The sequence below is a fragment of the Lichenostomus cassidix genome, chromosome 5, assembly GCF_008360975.1.
Source record: "Lichenostomus cassidix isolate B80296 chromosome 5, HeHo_3.0, whole genome shotgun sequence".
Classification (NCBI taxonomy): domain Eukaryota; kingdom Metazoa; phylum Chordata; class Aves; order Passeriformes; family Meliphagidae; genus Lichenostomus; species Lichenostomus cassidix.
In genome coordinates this window covers 40,882,064-40,895,227 of record NC_139486.1, presented here as the reverse complement: position 1 = coordinate 40,895,227, position 13,164 = coordinate 40,882,064, and the positions used below count along the sequence as shown (strand labels likewise).

General features: G+C 43.9%; 1 long non-coding RNA gene across 2 annotated transcripts in view; it reads left to right on the top strand.

The window, feature by feature from the left end:
• Nucleotides 1-353: 353 nt before the first annotated feature.
• Nucleotides 354-13,164, top strand: part of LOC146436461 (uncharacterized) — a 75,905-nt gene continuing 63,094 nt past the window's right edge. Inside the window, exon 1 of one of the 2 annotated variants that reach the window (XR_014852679.1) lies at nucleotides 354-600. This is a non-coding gene — a long non-coding RNA (uncharacterized LOC146436461). Of the gene's footprint in view, nucleotides 601-11,202; nucleotides 12,425-13,164 lie in introns of those variants that run through there. The other variant, XR_014852681.1, reaches the window with a different exon arrangement.

Genomic DNA, 13,164 nt, shown 5'->3' with positions numbered 1-13,164 from the left:
CTACCTGTAAAAGGCAGCGTTATTGTGGCGGTGCACGCACACGGAGGGAGGGAGGGAGGCAGGCAGGGACACGCGTGTGCCCGCCCGGCCGGCCGGGACCGCGGGCTATAAATAGCGGCGGGGGCGCGGGGCGGCGGGGGCTGAGCGATTCCGCCCCGCGCACTCGCTCAGGAGGTGCCGGGCTCGGCGGTGCGGGGGTGGTGCGTGGGCGGCGGGGCGGGGGGGGCGGCGGGGGAGGGGAGGAGGGGGCTGCTGCTTCTCCCTGTCTCCAAGTCAGGCTCTGAACACGAACTGGCGCTTTTTTTTTCCCTTTTTTTTTTTTTTGCCTTTCTCCTGGAAGAGTGCAGGCACACATTACGCGAAACCCACAGCCTTTCGCGATACACAGCTCGAAACGCTCTAGTTTATTTATATAGCCCCTCCACCCTCGGCTCTTCCCACCCGTCCCCAAATTCCCTAGAAATCCAGCTAAGGCGTGGGGAAGAGGAGAAAGCGGTTTTGGAGGGGAGGGAGTTATTTATTTTTGTTTTGTTTGGGGATTGTTTTGCTTTGTTGATTTTTTTCTTTGCATACAAAAATAAGTGAAGAAGATTTTGCAAGGTAGGTTTCTCTGTGTGTGTGTGTGCGTGCGTGTGCGTGCGTGTGTGTGTGTGTGCAGGTGTTTTCCTTTTGATTTTTGCAAAGTTTTCTAATTTCAGTTGTTAGATGCTTTTACAAGGAGTAGACTTTTCTGATTTGTTCGGCTGCCTGCCTTTGAAAAGACTGGACGGCGTTGCATTCCCCCTCCTTGCAAAGAGTTCTCTAGGCTGTCGTGTCGTGTGTCCTGTGCATTTGATGTTCCTGCAGAAAAGCATGCTAGTTTGCGAGCTCAAACTGCAGGCAGGGAGCTATGCATTTAAGACACACACACACTTTTTGTAGAGGCTGCAACTTTCATTTTGTCACATTTTGGGGTGGGGGGAGAAGGAAGACGTCAAGTCACTCGGGAAACGAGCTTGCAAATGCAATTTTAATTGCAGAAAGAGTCAAAGTCAGCAGCGTTGGAGCTTAAGGAGGATGGAAGGGAGTTGACATTTCTTGCATAGAGAATTTGCTACCGCTGGGAATACACTAGAAGTCCATAGTGGAGGGTGGGGGAAATAGGTAAAACAGTAACAAAGTAAATGATGAGGCAAAATATTAATTAAAGTGATGCAGGAAAGTGGGAGGCTGTTACAAGCTCTAACCACCTGTAGAGGGAAATCTTTATACATAGTAATTTCTGATAGCTAATCTATAGAGAAACTAAAGAGAATTACATGTACCAAACTTTGCTGCTCTGCAATGTGCAAGATGCCAAGATTCTCCGATAATTCTCAGTGGCTTGCAAATTGCAGATACTGTTAGCTCGAGAGAAATAGGGGTTTAGCTGCTACTGATTCTTGGTCTCCACCTTGGCTGCAGCCATCTGTGGTGCACATCCTGGTTTTCTTTACTGCTACCGCACTTGACATGGTTATCAAGAGATGTCTTGCCTGAGAAGAGTGGGTTTGATTTATTGCTAATTTCAAGCAGGTTTTTTAATTGGAAAAAGTTGTATGCTCATAATTGTCTAAAGGGAAGACTTTCAAAGTAGGTGTAGGGACCAACTGCTCTAACCAGTGGAAAGCCTTTTTCCCCTCAGAGGACCCTGCTCAACTTCTGTGTAACTAAAAGAGTAATAACTAATACCTTGTGACATCTGACACAGGACACAATGGGAATAATGTGTCATACCTTGGGCAGCACTTTTTCTTCTGAGGAATCCCAGGGCACTCACTGGACCAATGAAGCAGCCTGACCTCAGAGGGGACACAACATGCAACTTCAGGATGGTGACCAAGTGCCTCAGAAGGGTGAGGTGGCAGTGGAAGTCAAAGCTGCGGCAGGTCATGCAGAAAGTCAAAAGTTAGGTGTTTGGAGGCAGTGTTTTCCCTTCACACTTTCTCATATACTATTTTCACCCCTTGTCATGAAGGACAGATCTTTCAAGAATGGGCTGGTGGTTACAAAGCACTCATTTCTTAATCATAGTGTCATAGAATGGTTTGGATTGGAAGGGACCTTAAAGATCATCTAGTTCAAACCCCCAGGGACACCGTCCACTTGACCATGTTTCTCATGGCCCAGCCTGTTCTTGAACACATCCAACACTTATTTCTTCTACTTACTGTATCGTTGGGCCACCTCCCTTGCAGAAATAGGGAGATCTCAAGTTAGCTTGGCCTTGAATCACCTCTACTGCCATCTGTTCACCCCTCATCTGTCATTTGCCTGTCCAGCTGAGAAAACATGGAGATCCTGTGTTTTATTCTTGTGAATCTTGACACATCCATCATTGGGGTCATCTGAGTAGTGACACTGCAGAAGTGGAAACACCATGGGGCAGTGCCACTCTCTTGTTTCCTCCACATAACAATACAGCAGCTGGAGTGCATCACCTCAGGTTGCTGTTTTGGGTCCAGCCTGGGCCCTCCTAATCTGCATTAATACCTCTGATTTTTGGTTCATGACCTCTATCATCTTCTACCAAAACCCCATGTTGTTCCTATCCCTCATTTACTGAGGTTTGTGCTTAGTCTTTTCTTTTTTCTGATCCTTACCCCAACCCCCAAATCTTTGACTGGTCTGGATTTGTGAATGTTTTGAAATGCCACCAGGTTTAAACAGCTTCAGGAGCACCTCATTTGCCACCTCAAGAAAGCAGACTGTGGCAGGATGACTCTTGGCAATGAGTTTTCTTTAACTCATTTCACTTCCTTATCTCTGGGAACTTCTGAGGTCCTACACATGGTCTTCCCTGTACAAACTCTCTTTAACCCAGATATTCTCACATCCACTTCACCTATGAGTCACTGCACTTTCTAGCCTACAATTACATTTGCATAGCCTGTGTAATAGAGGGAATTCTCCAGCTTGCACACTGCTCGTCTACCTTCCTGCAGCTTTCCAGGTGCTGTGTCTTTTCATGTCAGGTTTAGAAGGATTCTCTGTGTTGGAAGAGCTAACCACTACCTCTTTTTCTGCCCTGTCCTTTCTCTCTACTACCATCTCCTCCTAGTCCAGCAGTGAACAGGACTGCATCAACACAGGATCTTAACCTGAAAGTGCTTGTCTTGGTTTAGATGCTTATGCAGAAGGATATTCCTTATTAAGGCTCCTCCTGATTTGTATGGTCTTCTGCTACTCCTGATTTTCTCATGTTAAACTATGTCCTGTGATGCAACTTATCTCAAGGAGTCTGTGTAAGCTAATTCTAAAGTGAAGTTTTTATTTAAGATGGTGGTCATTTATGTCACCATACAACACAGTAAGTGTCAGGTGGACAGCCATATAGATGAAAATCCTGTATTCCTTCTCACAGTTCTTCTCCAAGTGGTCCTAACAAGAATTGTGTAGTACTTTAGGAGATCTAGATAGTCTTCTTCACAGTAAAAGGGCAATGAAAGTACCACTTTCTTATGAAAAGCCTTCAGAGAGGCAACCCCACACCACTTTATAAACTTTGGGCACAAGATGCAAAACTCTTTCTTCTACTAAACTATGCATTCTGTAGAATGACTGGACAGAAAGTCAGTGCTGATGAGGTAGAGCAAAATAGTTTATTGCTTGGACTCTCTTTTAGTTTATAGAAAAATGAGCAAGAGGATGCAAGTCCACAAACTGTCTGGCAGAAGAACTGCCCTCTCTCAATTTCATTGCAGACCTCTCCAAAAGACACTCCAAAATTCACTGAAACCCATGTGCAGTCTCACTGCCCAGTTAGTTCACCTCTGCTTTCTCAGTTGAAAACCCAGTATCAAGCCAAGATGAGTGGCTCCACTCATCCTCATACTCACTGGAGAATTTTTGATATTCCATGACATTTTCCCCTTGAAATACCAGGATCACAAATAGGATTGAAAGATTGTCTTGGCCCTGATATTTGCTCTATTGCAATGCATTCTTGCAGATTCTTGTTGTGTAGAAGCTTCAGTTCCTCCTGCTTTTCAACTTTAGCCACCAGCTTCCTATTAACTCCCACTGCGAGTATGAGGTCATGCATCTTGCTCTTACTGCTTGCTTACTTTCCACTCCTCTTTGTACTACCCAAGATCTCCTTCCTATCGACTTGTGTCTGTCACTTACTGTAAACCTACCAAAATTATCTGCATAATATAGTTTATAATAGAAATAATATGTCAACTCCATAATACAATCTATAATATAACAATAATAAATCTGCAAAATATAACTATTCCAAAATACAAAGCCATGCTGGGACACAAGTAATTTTCCTTGTTTTTCATGGTACTCTGTTCTGTGCCCTCCCATTTGAATTGTAACCTCATGGGGCAGTTACTGAGTCTTGTTCTTTCTTTTGTCCAGTACCCGTCACATCACAAGTGGGTAAGTAACAAGGATGTCATCTGTCATTATTTTTACTTTTTCTCCCCGCTGAATAAGGATCCAGCTTTATTTTAATGCCCCAACCCATGTTTTCAAATGTTGGGTCCCAGCTAGAATGTTCCACATGGTCACTTTTTGGTTCTGTGTTTGCACAGCATCCAGTAGGATGGGAGCTTAATCTGAGATTGACAGTATATGATCATGAAGCTCACATTTGAGAATTTAACTTGTGACGCATTGCTAATGTAAGGAGCAATCAACTGATACAATATTAACGTTAACAAAAATTAACACATTTCTAAATTTAGCTAAATACTCATTGTCAGTCTTGAACAACAACTCAGAATAGCTTTTATATGCAAACCTTGAACTACTCAGAAAATCATTACATGGGATGTAATTCAGGCTTTGTGTCTCTGTTCATATAGTCCTATAATAATTGCAATTACTGCAAAAGCAGCACAAAACAGTGATCTGTGAGGCATTTGCAGAAGTATATGGGTTTCATCCCCTGGCTCTGCAGCAGGCATTTTTAGCAATATGATAATAACCTGCACTTCTCTGTTGCTCATCCATGGATCTCCAGATATTCTACTAATACTCAGTAAGTTATGTATGATACTTCTCCATCCAGTTCACACCATGAGCTGGGTAAGTATTAATACACATCTCCTGTCATTAAAAGGATGTACATACAGCCACAGCAAGGACCAGAAACAGAGGTGCTGCCCATCCTGTGCTTTGGAGGGGACAAAATGGAGAGAAGCACTGTAGCTGCTCTACATGCATTTGGCCATATATTGGCTGGTGGTAGTGGTTTGATCAGGTGTGTGCAATGCAGTGGTGTTTCTCAGGACTTTCTAAAGGTCCTATACTCTTCCAAGTAATGAAGTGTGTCCTTCTTCCTGTGAATTTCATGGCATGTCTTGTCTTCTCAGTGATAGCTGTTAGTCCAGCAGCTGTTACAGTTTTCCCTAGGGGAACTGAAGCATGTTAAGTAAAAACTTGTAGATGTTTCCACTCCTATGCCGTCACATGAACTGCCTCCTCCCAAGTCATGACCAAATAACACCATGTGCTAATAGCCATAGCCATTTATTTGGCAAAGTAAAAGAATATGAAGTCTAGCATGTTTCTATTGAGAAGATTCAGCATCTGGGAAAGTAAAAGCCATTGGTGCTTGCCCAGCTGGTCCTCCTGGGACTTCCACAAGTTCTGTGCACACTGATGGTTTGCTAGTCACAGTGAGGGAATCAGCAGCTTAATTGGTAAAATGTACATAGAAAACACAGCTTGGATCTTGGTCCCATTTATAGGGTTGAACTTGCTATTAGCACACAGTGCATAAATGTTAACCGATGATAAAAATAGATGTTCAGACAAAAAATCATATGTGATCTAGATATTTTGATCCATTTTTGTTTTAATTTTCCTTCATGTTACTGGAACCTGGCAGATGTTTCTACTTTACTGAACATGGATCTCTGGAATTTGGGTGTCTAGATAGATAGGAAATCCAGGACTACTGAACAGTGTGAATTTGAGACATTTTATTATCCTGAAAGGTAAGTAGAGAAGTCACTGCTGAAATCACCATCCTGTCCTTATTTGAGTATGTATTATATCTTCTGGCTGAGTAGCAATTTTGTGTTGTATTTTTGATACCCACATTCAACTACATTATAAGGAAGAACATAGCAGAAGTAACAAATTAGGAAAGAATAGTGTTACAGGATAGGTCAGGATAAGAGCTCACAGGGCCATGTCTTCATAACCCAAGGCATCTCACCTTGTCTTTCACCTCGTCATCTATGAAATGAAGCTAAATTAATGTATTTTATTTTTCCTTCCCCACTGTCTTCTGCTTTGAGAGAACTTGATATTTTTTCTTTGATTGGATCCTTTGGCTTCATGTTTTATTATATCAGTAAATATACTCTTCCTAAATTACTTCAATGTCACCCCACTCCATATCCCATTCTCTCCCACAGGCTATAATACTGGCTAGCTGGAGGTAAAGACTGACACAGATTTTTGGCATTTCTTCATCACAGCCTTCCTTTATTTTCTACCTGTTCAAGTTCCTGTATAATTTACCTCAAAGTGTTGTCTTATCTTTTTGGTCTTGTTTATAACTCTTTCTTTAAGATGGTTGCCAGATATGTGTGCACACGATGTTAAAGGTCATGGGTCTCATTTATGAAAAGTTCTATTTAAAAGGCTAATTAAAATCAAATCTTAGTGTAAAGGCTCATCAAATTTGTAGCAGGATTCCTCAAAGGTTATGTTCCTTTTTTTCTGAAGTATGATGCCCATTCACTGTATTTCTTCCATAGGTTTAACTTTTATTTAGAGGTGGTATGATTTTCTTTTGATATCATCCTCAATACTGAGACCTTAGTACTCTTTTCACCAGCTTCATTATGCTAATGCTTTTCTTCTTTTCATCCCTGTTACACAGAAGTATGTCTCCAGGGTCTGATTTTGCAGCCATTGGAGGAAAACCCAGTTTCTATCCTTTTATATGTTATAGCAATGTTATACATATATAATGTAAACAGAAAAGCTAATGATGACAAAGCAACCCACGGATACTGACATTTCAACCCCAAATTGTTCAGTGTTTATTAATACAATCTCTGTGAGATGATACTTGCACAAGTTGTCTATTTTATTGGTGTTCTGGTATATGCATCCAGGTTCTCAAAATATTCCATAAATTGAAAGTCTTGATAAGTCCTTGATCTTCTGACACAGGTGAGATTTTCTTTACTAATGTACAGCAGTTTCTTGTTCTGATGTTGGAGGTAAAGCATTCCTTTCCTCTTTGTTCTTCCTTGCATGCTCTGATCTCTGATTATTTATAATATTGCTGTCTTCTTACTGATGACTTTTATTGATTATCTCAATGCTATAGATATCTTCAAGAACATCCTGTTTAGGTGAGTATTGTCTTATCTTCATTTCATTAGTAGATATGCCAAGCACAAAGTGATTGGCACTTCATCTAAAATTTGAGAAGTTCAAAATTATTCAATGAAAAAGCCTTTCCATGAGAAATTTCAGATCAACTCTTGTTGTAGCAAATTTGTGATTAGAAGAGGAATATTTAGATTCTTATCCTCTGCTTCAACTAGCAATTACTTTTCTTCAGTCCTTTCACTAGCATATACTGTGCCACCTATATAAAACAGCAAATTGTTGAATACATGTCGCTCTAATTTATTTCCATTTCAATGTGATTGCTCTTTCTTCTGGGTTCTATATTCTCCTGTAAGGAGAGTTAACTAGCATAAGTTATTAATGGATCTGAATTTTATTCAGGTAGATGAGGTGGGTTTGTGAGATCCTAGTATATCTTGGTGGCACTTCACTCTGTTTCTGTATATCTTCAGTTCCCCTTATGTTTGGAGCATATCACATGTCTTTCAGCTGCTTGGGTGAACTAGGCCAAGAGCAGACTCAAAATGTTAGTGGGAGTAAGACTGGGTTAGGAGAATATTTTATAGCAATTATGTTAATGAATGGCTCACAGGTCAGCAGAACTCCAAGACTCTGAGGAGGTAACTCTCAAACTACAGCAAAGCCAAAATGAGAAAGAGGTAGTGCCTTGAACTTGCTGGATCAAAGCCCCAAACAAATAATGAGTACCACTGAAATAGTTTTATTTTCAAAGTATACTACTTATTAGGTGTCAGATCATAGTTGGTTTTGAGCAGCAATTTTGTGCAGGCTAATGTTTTACTAGTAATAATAGTATCCCAGTCTGAGACATTATCCATCAGGGCAGAGTCCGAAAGGGAAATTTCCAAGGGTGAGGAAAGTTCAATACGTGGAGCACATGTGTTGGAGACTGGGCTGCCCCTTTGGCATCTCCAGTAGCTATAGGTGAAAGGCCATGTACCTGCAGCTAATGGGGACTCTGCTGCTTCAGTCACCATCAGGTATCACTTTACAGTGGAGGAAAAAGTACAGGATCCATTGCTTTCATTAAGACTTCATTGGTAGGGAGGCCTAATTTTTCAGAAACAAGGAGATGGCTAGTAACTAAAATATCGAGATAGAAGATAAATTTTCTTTTTGGTGCTTGTAATGATCAGAAGAAATGGGAACTGCTGTTTGGTACGTGGTCACCTGCCAAACATTCTTTTCATTTTGGATAGTTTCCATTTCTCTTTTTTTCATGTGAGAGATTCTCTGGGCACTGGACCTCACTTCAACCAAGCCTTTAGCAGCAGGCAGGGGAGACAGGAGATGGTTCTGCTGAGAATGGAGATAATGCATAGGGCTGGAGAAGCAGGGCAGAGCAAAGAGGAAGGCAGGCTGGTTTTGTGAAAATGGGACTGAAATATGGTACTACAGCTTCCAGGAGAATATGTTAAACCCTTTGGTAGAAATATCTAGTTCTTTCACTAAGATTACAGAGTTTTGGGGGGAAAAAAAACAAAACCAACAAACAACCAACCAAACAAAACCACAAAAAAAATCACCCAACCCCCCCATTCCCCAACTCAAACAAACAACCAAAACCAAACCTAAACATAAATAACCCACACATATGACTGCAAGGAGCTTCTCAGGATGTGAAGCAGGGAGGGAATTCCAGGCATCTTTATGGCTGGAGAGGGCCTGAGGTCCAGGAGCTTCAAGGCTTGACCAGTATGCCCACTCCTGACCTGCCACAGAGACCCTTTGTACCCAACCAGGCTGATACACTTTTCTCTGTGACAGAGAAAAACTAAAGCTAAACAGCTTTCCTCTGGTGATGCACACAGAAGTGAACACTACAGAGAAATATAAAGCTCTTCGGGTATGTGGGAGGGAATAGGGTACATGATCATCCTCTCCTTCCACAGTGGGCCATGGGTTATCTTAAAGCTTTTGGGTCTGAGTGACAGAAGATAGTTTAGGTGTGCACTCTTCCATCCTTAAACTCCTGTGTTGCCTAAACTCCTTTTATTAACCCAGCATGAGCTTTGTTGCAGCTCCTCAAAGAAGGTATGTTGTGTGTCTTGGTTCTTTCTTTGGGCTCTTGAGGTGTCTTGATCTGTCCTTGGTATAAGGTCTTTCCCTACAGTGGTATTTCTCTGCATCTGTCTGGCTTCTGGGCTGCTACTGCTGTAAAAGGCAGCTTCCCAGGTGTATATGGTGAAAACACAGTTTAGGCTGGGCTTTTCTCCTAAGTCTGAAGCACAACATCTCTCCCGGTGCTGGGAAGATGGATTTGTGGCTGGCATGCCAGAGATGTGTGAATGAAAATGTATCTAACCTTTTTACCAGAGAGTGTGTGCAGTCATTTTAAAATGCCTAATCTGTCTCCCCAAGCCTGACAGTGCATATGATATGATCTCATATAGGTGTGTGATGTCCCCCTCCCTGCGTGCTGTTCTATCAGTATCATAGTTTGCAATGGCATTGTCTGGCTAAGAGACAGAGAAGGAGACAGCCTTACCTCATTGATTGCAGTTTATTGACATTAGGAAATTCATTGTCTGCAAAAGAAGTTGGTAATAATTAAGTGAGTTAATAAATAAGGAATGTGTGTGTACAGATTAGACGGTAAATAACTTACTAGCTTCTTGATTGCCCCAGCGTTTTGCTTCTCTCGTCATTCAAGGTGTGAAAAGGGCTGTTGGTGGGCAGGGCATGGTAGGGTATTCTCACCTGGTGAAGAGACGGTCCCATGAACCTTGGCTTTCCCTCGGGTGCTGGCGTGTGTGCCTGAGTCTGTCCCCGGGGTGGGGAAGTTGTTTAATGCTTTTAGTGCCATTTTCCAACAAATGAGAGGTGTTTAAAAATAGCAACAGCCCTTTGCGCTTGGTTTTTTTTTTTTCTTAGGCATTTTAAGAAAGAGCTGCATCCCTTTGACTGGGAGACAGGGAAGGCAATCTGCTCTTCAGGGTCGTCATTAGCTCCTCTGGGACCGTGGAAGGGCTCCTGGTGCCCTCCCCTCCCCTGCTGCATTTGTTAATTGACCCCTCTTCACACATTTGGTGGCAGGAGAGGTCGTTTCAGAGATGAGTTTTTCTTAATGGGAGCAGGGAAAGGTGTGGTGCTTAAAGAAAATACCTCTCTTGGCCAGATAAACCCCGCATTTGTCAGCAAGACAATTCTCTTTTGTCTGTTTGCTATTGATGCCTGGGTTTGAGGCGGGGGGCTCGGGGGTGCGAGTGTGTGTCTGTGTGTACCACTGTGCAAGCTCAGGTTTAGCCATTTGCGTACTGACAAAAGCAGCATTATAATTTTTAATTGCAATTTCATTTGATATTCTCTCCGTTTCCCCCACCCCTCTCTCTGTATAATCTGGATCATTGCTCTCTGTAGCTGATTCCGTGGGAGACCAAGCAGAGTGCGTGGGTGCAGAATATAGAAAGCCAGAGCCATAGAATCTGTTATTTGCGTCATTCTAGGAGACGAGGCTGTTTGCCTGACAAATATACAGAATTAATCCTGGTTTTATCAATATCTGTCTTTTGCTACAGTAGCCAAATACAAGTGTAAAGTGGTAGGGGGACTTGCTGCTGCTGTTGTTGTTGGTGGGGGGGGCACAAGGGGGGGTGGCAGGGGAAGAGAGAAAGTAAGGATGATAAAATGTATTCAGCAACCCCCATGCTGTTTGCCATACAAATATTCAGAAAACGGGCTTGTGTTTCCAAATTGCTTTTTGTTATAATTGGTAACCACGAGAAGGGAGCTGGAGGGACGGGGGGGTGGGGGGGGGAGATGGGGGCTACTGTTCTTGCAAGGTCTGGCTATGCAGATTTCTCTCCCTGCCTGTGCTTCTGCATGGGATATGTGTGTGGTTTTTAAGAAATATCTCCCTGTCCCCAGCCCCTATTCCTCTCCCCCCCCGCCCCCCCACCCCCCCTCAGGATATTTGTGCAACTGTACAGAGAGCTGCACTACACAAAATATGGGGCTTGCTAATTAACTCTTTTCCTCGAATTGAAGTGCCTTACTGCAAGCACAAAGCTCCAAGCACAGACATCTTTTATGATGAACTAGAGCCTCTGAAGAGGAGAATCTGAACGTGACGTCAATAGCTGATAACTGACGCAGCCTTGCAAAGGAGTCTCAGGCTGGCTCCTTGCAGCCTGCAAGCCCTAATGATTCTATTTTTTCCCCAGTCCCCCCTCGTAGTGAATTACTAGAACGCAAACACACACACCCCTTTTTTTCCCATATATATATTTATAGATCCTTTATTCTCCAAACAAAGGATTTTTTTAAAGGGGGAAAAGGCAGTGGGTGGGGAGGGGAGGATTTTTTTTTTAAAAACAACCCTTCTTGGTGCTGGGTGCAGTTCAGTACATGAAACCATCTCTGTCTCTCGGCAATGCAAGCATCCCTGCCTGAAATCCACATTTGTGCATGATGGCAAACTGGTGCATGGTGGTTGTGTTTTTTCCAAAGCCCACTTTATAAAGACTCCGGAGGAAGACAGACACAATAATAATGCTTGCAAGGCAACAGGCAGAGAGGCACAGAGACAGACTCAATACAACTGTGGATTAGGGGTTTGTGCAATAGGACAGCATGGAAGGCGGTCAGTTTGGGTCGTTTGGTGTGGGTTTTGTTTGTTTGTTTTTGTTGTGGGTTTGTTAGGGTTTTTTTTCTCTGCAATGATGCACCTAAAGCAAATGTAGATGGTTTTGCAGAAAGAAGCTGGGGTATGGGGGTGCATGGTTGGGGGTTGTTGTGTTGTAGGGGGGCAGACTAAATGCACATTTAATGTTTTGGACGTAGCGTTCCAGCGAAATGCCTTTGTGTGTGGATTTTTTTCCCCAGTACCTGCTAAAAATAGCATCAGGGTTTTGATCGCGTTCCAGAAATAGACAGAGGGTTGCACTTGTATAAAAAGCGAGCGCGGGTGGAAGAAAACCTGGACATCACCGCAGTATTTTTTTTCCAACTCCTGTCTGGAAATTAATTGTTGGATTCCCCCCCCCCGCCACCTCGCCCCCCCTCCTCCCCCCTCCTCCCCCCTCCCTCCCCTAACCGAGGAGTTCCCGTTTGGGTAAGTAGTGATCTTTCCTGTGCATGATGCAGAGAGTGGCTGTGAGTCTTGTCTTTATTTTTTGCATGCCTGGATTTTTTTTTTCCTTCCTTTCTACTTTTCCTCTAAAGCGAGTGGGGTATACTCGTCTACATAATGAATTTGGTGCATGCCCGGAGCCCAAACACAGGGAATTCTTGCAGAAAGGGGAATCACCCTGTCGGTAAATCTCTGAATCAATAGCGAGCTGCAACTCTCTCTCTCTCTCTGTCGGCGCTGTTGAGCCCCTCTCCCTGCCCGCCCCCCCCTCTATTTTCGCCTTCCGCGGGGGGAGCGGCAGAGCCGGCGGCGGGGCCGGGGGCGCGGGCCGGGCACTCCCCGCAGGGCGGCCGCCGGGAGCTGTCCGCGCCCCGGTGCTGAACCCGCCGCCGCCGTCTCCGCCGCGGCCACGGGCAGGGGTCGGTCCCGGCCCCGGTGCCCGCCGGGCGGGGGCCGCGCTGCGCCGCCCGCAGCGCCGCTCCCGAGGAGGCTTCCCCACCGCCGCTCCTCCGCGTGGCGCCGCTTGCCCTTCCCGCCCGTGCGTTTGAAAGAGCCTGTACCTGATGATGGTGCTCCGCAAAATAAGAGGCTATAGGTTGCTTTATTTGGACTCACCCCTTCTCCTCCCACCTCATTTTTCCCCTCTAAGTGCTCACACTTTCTGCAGATCGTGTGTGTGCGAGCGTCTGTTTTTATTAGTGCCCGTCCTTTGCGTCCTTAGT